This window comes from Sapajus apella, unplaced genomic scaffold (assembly GCF_009761245.1).
Source record: "Sapajus apella isolate SASKATOON/1434 unplaced genomic scaffold, GSC_monkey_1.0 scaffold74, whole genome shotgun sequence".
Taxonomy (NCBI): Eukaryota; Metazoa; Chordata; class Mammalia; order Primates; family Cebidae; genus Sapajus; species Sapajus apella.
In genome coordinates, this window is record NW_022437014.1 from 10,300,373 (window position 1) to 10,311,794 (window position 11,422).

Below are 11,422 nucleotides of genomic sequence, written 5' to 3' on the forward strand. Positions count from 1 at the left end.
AAAAAAAAAAAAAAAAAAAAAAAAAAAAAAAAAAAAAGCAATCAAACATCCAAGTATCCACCTTGGGTTGAAGGAAAACAATGAATATATAATACGAAACACCATAAAGTCAGATGGCACTGCATGAGGCATTTTTGCTTTTCTTAGGGAAAAGGAGTTATATGAAAAATTCTCTCATCCTCCCATCCCACCTGCGACTCCTCTATGTCCAAAGTTGTTTTTTTTTCTTCATTTGTTTGAGATAGTCTCACTCTGTTGCCCAGGCTGGAATGCAGTGGCACAATCTCGGCTCACTGCAACCTCCACCTCCCAGGTTCAAGCAATTCTCCTGCCTCAACCTCCAGAGTAGCTGGGATTACAGACATGCACCACCATGCCTAGCTAATTTTGTATTTTTAGTAAAGATGAGGTTTCTCCATGTTGGTCAGGCTGGTCTCGAACTCCCAACCTCAGGTGATCCGCCCACCTCGGCCTCCCAAAGTGTTGGGATTATGGCATGAGCCACCATGCTTGGCCCAGGTTTTTGTATAAAATTTCGTCTTTGTTCTTACTCAGTAAATCTATGTCACAGGATGAGCCAGGATTTAAATATATAAATATATGTAATTTTTTACTATCTTTCATGTCAAATTAGAAATGCGTATTTGGAATTTACTGCTGCAGTCTCAACTGTGCTTATCAGGATAGTGGCTGAAATTGGAAGACATTTTTGTTTTTAAACCCTGAAGTCATCCATACTTGCTATTTATTTAGTCTTCTTGTTCGTAACGAAAAGTATTCACAAATACCACCACCTAAGGAGACCTGTTTCAAATGAAACTCAGCCTTCAGCTTGCAAAATGATGTCTTTGTAATTAAGCAAATAGAACACCTAGGTGAGTTTCTTCTTTCTTCGTGGAGAAGTTGGCAGGATAACTGGAATCCTAGGAGCTCCTCTGTGTTCAGTCTGAGAGGCAGAACAAAAAAAAAGCAGACTTTTTCATTCCAAATCATGGAGATAATGTATAGAGAAGTGATATCCACATTTTAAAAACAGAGAAAGTAACTGGGTAAAAGAAGTAGAACTACACAGTCTAGGAGACAACGTAGAGACACCTAGAAATACAAAATAAAAACAGGAACATTAGTACAGGTACTTCTGCATGAGCTGATTCAAAAACAGTATCTAAAACATAAAAGAGTAGGCTGGGCACGGTGGCTCAGGCCTGTAATCCCAGCACCTTGAAAGGCCAAGGTGGATGGATCACAAGGTCAGGAGATCGAGACCAGCCTGGCCAACATGGTAAAACCCTGTCACTACTAAAAATACAAAAATTAGCTGGGGCCGGGCGTGGTGGCTCAAGCCTATAATCCCAGCACTTTGGGAGGCCGAGGCGGGTGGATCACGAGGTCAAGAGATCGAGACCATCCTGGTCAACATGGTGAAACCCCGTCTCTACTAAAAAAATACAAAAAATCAGCTGGGCATGGTGGCACGTGCCTGTAATCCCAGCTACTCAGGAGGCTGAGGCAGGAGAATTGCCTGAACCCAGGAGGCGGAGGTTGCGGTGAGCCGAGATCGAGCCATTGCACTCCAGCCTGGGTAACATGAGTGAAACTCCGTCTTAAAAAAAAAAAAAAAAAAAAAAAAAAAAATTAGCTGGGAGTGGTGGTACACACCTGTAGTCCCAGCTCCTCAGGAGGCTGAGGCAGAAGAATCACTTTAACTTGGGAGGCGGAGGTTGCAGTGAGCCAAGATTGAGCCACTGCACTCCAGCCTGGACAAAGAGGGACTCCAGTTCAAAAAAAAAAAAAAAAAAAAAGAAAAAGTGACCAACATGGTGAAACCCCATCTCTACTAAAAATACAAAAATTAGCCAGGCATGTGGCAGGCACTTATGGTTCCAGCTACTCAGGAGGCCAAGGCAGGAGAATCGCCTGAACCCAGGAGGTGGAGGCTGCAGTTAGCCAAGATTCCATCACTGTACTCCAGCCTGGGCAACAGAGCAAGAATCCAGCTCAAAAAAATAAAAATAAAAAAAGAAAGAAGAAAAGAAAAGAAAAGAAAGAAAGAAAAGAATATTTTGGATTATGTATTATCTAAAAGAAAGTGACCAACTGTAACACCAAATTCAGTACTGTCATTAGCAAGGCAGTAACACCCAGAAAAAAAAATACAAATATGATACCGAAAAAAAGCTGGATTTATACAAGCATGATAGAAAAAAAGCTTATTTACATATAAAACATTTTTTTTTTTTTTTGAGACAGAGTCTTGCTGTGTCATCCAGGCTGGAGTACAGTGGAGTTCTGTCAACTCACTACAACGTCCGCACCCTGGGTACAAGCGATTCTCCTGCCTTAGCCTCCTGAGTAGCTAGGATTACAGGCGTGCACCATCACACCCAACTAATTTTTGTATTTCTAGTAGAAGAAAGAGGGTTTCACCATGTTGGCCAGGCTGCTTTGAAACTCCTGAGCTCAAGTGATTCACCCGCCTCAGTCTCCCAAAGTACTGGGATTACAGGCATAAGCTGCTGTGTCTGGCCACATTTGTGTTTAAAAGTAGCACTAAGCCAGATGCAGTGGCTCACATCTGTAATCCCAGCACTTTGGGAGGCTGAAGCAGGAGGATCCCTTGAGCCTAGGAGTTGGGAGACCAGCCTGGGCAACGCAGCAAGACCCCACTCTACAAAAAATAAAAAATTAGCTGGATGTGGTGGCGCCCTCTTGTGGTCCTTGCTACTTGGAGGCTGAAGCTGAAGGACAGCTTGAGCCACGACTGCACCACTGCACTAAGCCTGGGGCAGCAGAGTAAGACTGTCTCCAAAAATAAAAAACAAGGTAGCACTATATCTTTGCTTGCAGCTCTTATCAAAAGAAAAAAGAGGCCGGGCGCGGTGGCTCACGCCTATAATCCCAGCACTTTGGGAGGTCGAGGCGGGTAGATCACGAGGTCAAGAGATCGAGACCATCCTGGTCAACATGGTGAAACCCCGTCTCTACTAAAACTACAAAAAATTAGCTGGGCATGGTGGCGCGTGCCTGTAATCCCAGCTACTGAGGAGGCTGAGGCAGGAGAATTGCCTGAACCCAGGAGGCGGAGGTTGCTGTGAGCCGAGATTGCGCCATTGCACTCCAGCCTGGGTAACAAGAGCGAAACTCTGTCTCAAAAAAAAAAAGAAACAAAAATAAAGTAGCACTGTACTCCAAATTTGATGTTTAAATACCTAATACTCAAAACCATATGTATCTTACTCTGAATCACCTTCAACTACCAACAATAGACGATACTTTATAAAATATAACTGTAAGTAAAATATATACTATTCCATTATCACCAACTGCAAACATGTAAAAACTAAATCAAGGCCGGGTGCAGTGGCTCATGCCTGTAATCCCAGAAGTTTGGGAGGCTGAGGCAGGCAGATCACCTGAGGTCCAGAGTTTGAGACCAGCCTGGCCAATATGGTGAAACCCTGTCTCTATTAAAAATGCAAAAAAAAAAAAATTAGCCAGGTGTGGTGGTGGATGCCTGTAATCCCAGCTACTCAGGAGGCTGAGGCAGAATCACTTGAACCTGAGAGGCAGAGGTTGCAGTGAGTGAAGATAGCACCACTGCACTCCAGCCTGGGTGACAAAGAGAGAGACTCCGCCTCAAAAAAACAAAAACACACACACACACAAAACCACCAAATCAAGTTCATTGTAAAAACTGTTAAATTTGCAAAAAGAAGTTAGACACAAAAGGGTAAATATTGAATAATTCCACTTATATGAGATACTGACAATAGTCAAATTCACAGAGATAGTGGAGAGGTTACCAGGGGCTGTAGGAGGGAGATTAATAAGTACTGAGTTTATTTAAGATGATGAAAAAATTCTAGGGATAATGGTAATAGTTACAATACAACAATGTGGAACATACTTAATGTCAATAAATTTTATACTATAAAATGGTTAAAAGAGTTTTGTTATGTATGCTCTACAATAATAAATACATCACAAATGCAGGTCAAAGGCTTAAATTATTTTAGTTTACAAACATTAAAAAAATACCTCAACTCTAAATTGAACCTAAATAACCTCTCCTGGTCAAAGATAGGGTTCTTTTTTTTTTTGAGATGGAGTTTTGCTCGTTGCCCAGGATGGCACAATCACAGCTCACCACAACATCCGCCTCTCGGGTTCAAGTGATTCTCCTGCCTCAGTCTCCAGAGTAGCTGGTATTACAGGCCTGCACCACCACACCTGGCTAATTTTGTATCTTCAGTAGACATGGGGTTTCTCCATGTTGGTCAGACTAGTCTCAAACTCCTGACCTCAGGTGATCCGCCTGCCTCAGCCTCCCAAAGTGCTGGGATTACAGGCATTGAGCCACCAGACCCAGCAGGTTGAAGATAGAGTTCTTATTCAAAGCCTGGGAAAGCCAAATATATATTAATTCAGAATCAAATCAGGAGGAAGAATTTGTACCTGTTGTAAAAGCAGCATAGAAGAGGAAAATAAAGATCCACAAGTATACCTTTAGAACACTATGAGCAGCAGGGCTACTTCATTATAGAAGTTGACTTGAAACCTAAGAGGTAGAGGTTGCCATGAGCCGTGATAGCGCCATAGCCCTCCAGAGGGGCAACAGCGTGAGACTGTGTCTCCAAAAAAAAACCCAAAAAACACAAGTAAAAGAATGCACACCTTGTCCGGGTACAGTGGAGCCTGTAATCCCAGCACTTTGAGAGGCCAGGGCAGGTGGATCACCTGAAGTCAGGAGTTCGAGACAAGCTTGGCCAACAAAGTGAAACCCCATCTCTACTACAAATACAAAAATTAGCCGGGAGTGGTAGCACATGTCTGTAATCCCAGCTACTGGGGAGGCTGAGACAGGAGAATTGCTTGAACCCAGGAGGCAGAGGTTGCAGTGAGCCAAGATTGCGTCACTGCACTCCAGCCTGCGTTTTGGGGTGTGGGGGACACACCTTGAACATATATAAACTTTGTCCCCCAAACAATCTATATTTTTTTAAATTATTTACTTTTTTAGAAAAACCCAAAATACTTTCACAATCTCAGGCCCAAACAATCTGTATCTTAATATTAGGCAATAACCCTAGCAAATCATGTTTGTATGCTCTTCAAAATGCCAAATTTCATATCTGACGTAACTATGCAACTTTATATACTCTTAACACAGGTATGTATGTGTCTGTGTCATGAACTGCAGGATATAACTAGCCCATCTGAGGGTGGCTGTCTCGGCACAGTGGCTCACACCTATAATCCCAGCACTCTGTGAGGGTGAGGTGGGGAGAACTGCTTCGGAAGAGTTTGAGACTAGCCTGGCAATATACTGAGAATTTTGTCTGCACAAAAAACTAAAAATTAGCGTGTGTGGTGGCAGGTACCTATAGTCATGATTACCCAGGAGGCTGTGGGGGAGGATAGCTTGAGCCCAGGAGGCAAAGGTACACTGAATAGTTTTCATATAACATATATATACATACACACACATATATACATATACATACAAAGGTGGTTTTATATTTTTCAATTTTTTATTGCTCTAAAATACACATATATTTACCATATTAACCCTTTTCAAGAATACAATTCAGTAGTATTAAGTACATTCATACTGCTGTGCAACCATCATGATAATCCATCTCCAGGATTCATTTCTTCTTCCCAAACTGAAGCCTTGTATACATTACACAGTAATTCCCTTTCCCTTCCCTTCCTGCACCCCGTGGCAACCATCATTCTACTTTCTGTCTCTATGATCCTGATGTTGCCCAAGCTGGAGTGCAGTGGCTATTCATAGGCATAAACAGTGTACTGCAGCCTTGAACTTCTGGCCTCAAGCAATCCTACTACCTCAGAGTGTAGCTGGGACTACATACAAGATTTTCAGCCTCAAAGCATTTGTACATTGAATGCTCTTCATATAATACAATCAAAGTCTAAGTAGGTGTTCTAGGTTGAATTGTGTCCTCCCAATACTCAGATGTTAAAATTCATAGCCCCTACTACCTCATACTGTGACCTTATTTGGTAATAAGGTCATTGCAGATCTCAGCAGCTAAGATGAGGTCATAACAGAGCAGGGTGGACCCCAATCCAATATGACTGGTGTTCTTACAAAAGCTGGGGGAGGCTGGTGCGGTGGCTCATGCCTGTAATCCCAGCACTTTGGGAGGCTGAGGTGGGCAGATCATGAGGTCAGGAGTTTGAGACCAAGCCTGACCAACATGGTGAAACCCCAGGTGTGGTGGCACGCACCTGTAGTCCCAGCTACTCCGGAGGCTGAGGCAGGAGAATCGCTTGAACCCAGGAGGCGGAGGTTGCAGTGAGCCAAGTGATACCCCATCTCAAAAAAAAAAAAAAGAACTATGAAACAATTTCTGTTACTCTAAGCTACCTAGTTTGTGGTGCTTTGTTACAGCAGGCCTAGGAGACTAAAACTACCACAGTTGGTATGAAGCCTATTTTGCAGATATAATGTTATTGTCAGTTAAGGACGTATCATCTTTTGCTTCTTGAGTAACAGAACCTAGTTTACCCTTGTGGTAAATTCGTAAGATCTCAACAACCCTTGGCACCAAATAGCCATATACCAAGAATTATTAAAAGTGTACTTAAAGTTTCAGAAATTAAAGATAAAGGTCAAGCACGGTGACTCATGCCTATAATCTCAACACTTTGGGAGGCCGAGGTGGGAGAACTGCTTGAGCCCAGGAGTTCAAGACCAGCCTGGGCAATACAGCAAGACCCCATCTCTTAAAAAAAAAAAAAAAAAAGGGAGGGGGGAGGCCAGGTGTGGTGGTTCACGCCTGTAATCCCAGCACTTTGAGAGGCCAAGGTGAGCAGAACATGACGTCAGGAGTTTGAGACCAGCCTTGATCAACATGGTGAAACCCCGTCTCTACTAAAAATACAAAAATTAGCTAGGCGAGGTCCACGTCTGTAATCCCAGCTATTCAAGAGGCTGAGAATCGTTTGAACCCGGGAGGTGGAGGTTGCAGTGAGCCGAGATCCTGGCACTGCACTCTAGTCTGGGTGACAGAGCGAAACTCCGTCCAAAAAAAGAAGAAAAAAAAAGAAATTAAAAATGAAAATATCAATATTTCCCTATAATTAAAATTTAAATAAATATAATAGTGATATTCTAAAATTTGCCCGGTTGTAGAAAAAAATTAACTATTGTTCACTGTTCATGATGTGGAGTGTAGATTGGAACAGTCACTACGGAAAACAGTATGGAAATACTAAAGAAATTAATAATAGAACCACCACATAACCGATCACCCCCTCTTCTGGGCATATAACCAAAGGATATGAAATCACCACCTCATAAAGATGTCCGCACTCCTATGTTCAATGGAGCATTATTGACAATAGCCAAGATATAGAAATAACCTAACTGTCCATCAATGGATAAATGAATAAACTGTAGAAACTATAGTGTGTATATATGATGGAATATGTTACTCAGCCCTAAAAAAGAAAGATCTTGGCAGGTGCAGTGGCTTATACCTGTAATCCCAGCACTTTGGGGTGGGGTGATGAGACCAGCCTGGCCAACATGGTGAAGCCCTGTCTCTACTAAAAAAAATACAAAAATTAGCTAGGCGAGGTGACACACACCTGTAATCCTGGCTACTCGGGAGGCTGTGGCACAAAAATTGCTTGAACTAAGGAGGCAGAAGTTGCAGTGAGCTGAGATGGCGCCACTGCACTCCAGTCTGGGTGACAGAGCAAGACTGTCTAAAAAGAAAAGAGATTTTGCCATTTGTCACAACACAGATGAGTCAGGAGGACAGAGAGAAAAATATTGCACAGGGAAGGGGGAGGGAAAAAAAGAAAAAAAAGAGAAAAATATTGCACTATCTCATTTACATGTGCAATTTAAAAAATATATATATACAGAGATAGAGAACAAAAATTGATGTCCTTCATCAATTAGAAAATGAAGAGATATTGGTCAGAGGACAAAAAGGAACAGTTATGTAGGATGAACAAGTCTAATGATCTAATGTACAATATGACAACTATAGGTAACAAAATTGTACTATAAACAGGATCCCAGCTAAATGAGATTTCAGCTGTTGCTACGAAAACAAAACAAAACAAAAGAATAGGCCGGGGGCCGTGGCTCGCACCTGTAATCCCAGCACTTTGGGAGGCCAAGGCAGGTGGATCACAAGGTCAGGAGTTCGAGACCAGCCTGACCAACACAGTGAAACCCCATCTCTACTAAAAATACAAAAAATTAGCCAGGCATGGTGGCACACCTGTAATCCCAGCTATTCGGGAGGCTGAGACAGGAGAATCACTTGAACCTGGGAGGCGGAGGTTGCAGTGAGCCAAGAATGTGCCCCTGCACTCCAGCCTAGGCGACAGAGCAAGACTCCCTCTCAAAAAGAAAAAAAAAATGTGACATAATGGATGCTAATTTACTTCACTGTAGAAACCTTTTTACTATCTGTATGTACCCCATAACATCAGGTTGTATACCTGAAACATACACAAAATTTATTTAAATAAAACCACCTAGTAATATTTTATTTTTTTTGAGACATAGTCTCTCTGTTGCCCAGGCTGGAGTGCAGTGGCATGATCTCGAATGATTGCAACCTCCGCCTTGAACGCCCGGGTTCAAGTAATTCTCCTGTCTCAGCCTCCCAAGTAACTGGGATTACAGTGCGAGTTATCACACCTGGCTAATTTTTGTACTTTTTTTAGTTGAGACGGGGTTTCACCATGTTGGCCAGGCTGGTCTTGAACTCCTGAACTCAAGTGATCCGCCCACTCAGCCTCCCAAAGTGCTGAGATTACCGTGTCCCGCCTACATTTTTTTTTTTTAATGATATTTCTGTTCAAGACAGAGTCTCTCTCTCTCCCTGTTGCCCAGGTTGCAGTGCAGTTTCATGATCTTGGCTCACTGCAACATCTGCCTCCGGGGTTCAAGCAATTTTCCTGCCTCAGCCTCCCAAGTAGCTAGGGTTTAGGCATGGGCCACTAGACCTGCTTAATTTTTGTATTTTTAGTAGAGATGAGGTTTCCTCATGTTGGTCAGGCTGGTCTCAAACTCCTGACCGCAGGTGATCTGCCCACCTCGGCCTCCCCAAATGCTGGGATTACAGGTGTGAGCCACCAAGCCCGGCCTATTTTTTATCATTTGATTTCCTTTAATCTAATTAATTACGAGTCTTTTTTCTTTAGACAGTAAAAATTGCTGGTAGTGTGGACTAATAATCAAGACTGTTCCTTTTTATTTAATACATTTCTGCTGTTGAAAAATAAAAGATTGAACTTAAATTTCAACAACTTCGTCATTTTTCATGTTCATATTCTGCTGAAGCTGAGGGCTTATTGTTCCACTTCTATGTACCTGTTTTCAAGCTGCTTAAACAGTATTTGGAATAATTAGCCTACAATTACTTACTTGCCAAGTCCTGAGTTCAGAATTTTGTTTTTGAGATGAATATAAAAGCACTCAAATGTCAAGGAAAATATTCTTCCCGTGATAAGGAATCTGAAAAGAAAAAGAATGTTAAGCATATAGCCCTCACTGTTGCTACTAATTTTAGTATACAAAATTAAACAAGCTATTGTTAAATAAAAAACAACTAATATCATAAACTATTCAAAAGGAACAATAAGAAAGCAGTTACTCTCTACCTGCACTGGCATTATTTTTAAAAAGATGTCAAGTCTTGAAGCACTGATTCTCAAGTTTTTCTGGAACACTGTCCTTTTTGAGAATCTGAAGTTATGGACCTTCTTCTTCCCACAAAAATTTGTAATTGTGCATAAAATTTCCAGTAGATTATGGACCTCTATTTAGATCTTTGCTTTAGTGTAGGTGACCACTTCCCTCGGTAAGGCAGGGAGGAAGAATGTTCAGTTCCTTTCCTCTGGCCGATCTCTTTTTTTTTCTTCTCCTGGATGAGACAAAAAAAAAAAAACCCACAAAAAATAAACTGACAAAAGCGACAAAAAAGATCTCATATAGAAGTCCTCCTTTATTTGTTATTTTCAACTCCAGTAAATCCAGGGCCAATGAAGAGCATACCCAAAACTTTCATTTGTCTAATGGTGTGTCCATCGGAACGGAACTGAACTAATGTGCCCGGTTTTAAACAGGAACTTTCCTAGAATTTAACTGAGAGACCGGATGAGGGGTTACAACAATCCAAATTACAAAAAGAGACACCCCGTGAAGTCAAAGGAGAACCAAATACCAAATGCCTCACAGTGCTGACACTGTGCTACCCCACACTTTACACAAAGTACGTTCTAATAACATTTCCCCACACGATTTTCATTCTGTCTCTATAAGAACAATACTGTAAACAAACCAAAAACGGTCAAGAGCCTGGCGTCAGCGGAAATTAATGCGCCATTAGAACATTATCAGGACATCAATGCCAGAACTGCTTACTCAGATCGTAAAAGTTTGGGAGGTGGGAGTGGGACCGAATGGATTTAGTATAAGTTGCACGAAGATGTCCGCGATACACACACTGGAATGCAGTTCCCAAGGGGAACCTCTTACAAGTCTCAAGGTCAACGAGCTAGGGACACAAAATACTCAGGCCACAACAGGCCTCAAATGATACCGCAGCCAGTGGCAAAAGAGGGGGCACAAAGTCTTGAGGCGAGGAGTGTAAGTAAATTAATAAAACAAAGATATTCTTCGAAAAATAAGTAGATGGTGGATGCAGCGACTGCCAGGTATAGACCCGCGTAGATGCAAGCAGAAAACACAAAGGCAGCTTAACGGCACGGCACTGGGAAGAACCCAGCGGGGCTGAGGAGAGTGTGGGCCGTGCGACACACCCAAAAGACGGGTGCGGGCCGCCCTGGGGCCCCTGAGGTTGGAATCCCCGCCCGGCCGAGGCTGAGACCGGCTGCCTGCAGCTCCCAGGTTTCTGTGAGATTCTGTCACCGGCATACAGCTAGGCCACGACACCTCCTCGCCACCTGCTCATCCCCCCAGTCACTGGCCTTTTCGGCTCACCTCGCACGGTCCAACAGATGCACTCGGCCTCCCGGGGGCTGGCCGGACTGGCCTACCCCCGGCCCAGAGGCCAGTTCACAGCGGAACACCTCACTCCGCCATATTCGCTGCTTCTCAAGACTGCAAACCCTGCGGCGGGCCGTTTCCACAAGCCCCGCCCCCACCACTGCCGCTGAGTAGTAATTGGACACAGGCTTGCTCGCGCGCGCTCTTCATGCGTTGTAGGTTAGTTGGAATGCACGTCAATCAATAGCACTCGCCACACTCCTTCCATCCCTTTTCTGTCGGATTGTGTCCCGGAATTGATATAACAGGGAAAAATGCTTTTGTAATTCATTTATTAAGGCTGTAAAATTTCCGCGTAAAAGCTGTGCCACTTGATAAGACAGTGTGGCCAGGCCACGTGACTATTTTAATACACTG

The 11,422-nt window shown here is 43.0% G+C and overlaps 1 long non-coding RNA gene across 3 annotated transcripts in view; it reads right to left on the reverse strand.

Annotated features, from left to right (window-relative positions):
* Positions 1 to 11,162, reverse strand: part of LOC116532131 — a 12,211-nt gene extending 1,049 nt beyond the window's left edge. The window contains exons 1-4 of one of the 3 annotated variants that reach the window (XR_004260728.1): positions 11,000 to 11,161; positions 9,658 to 9,920; positions 9,422 to 9,511; positions 872 to 1,095 (exon numbers count right to left, since the gene is read on the reverse strand). This is a non-coding gene — a long non-coding RNA (uncharacterized LOC116532131). Of the gene's footprint in view, positions 1 to 143; positions 1,096 to 7,707; positions 7,741 to 9,421; positions 9,512 to 9,657; positions 9,921 to 10,999 lie in introns of those variants that run through there. The other 2 variants (XR_004260727.1, XR_004260729.1) reach the window with 2 other exon arrangements.
* Positions 11,163 to 11,422: the final 260 nt, after the last annotated feature.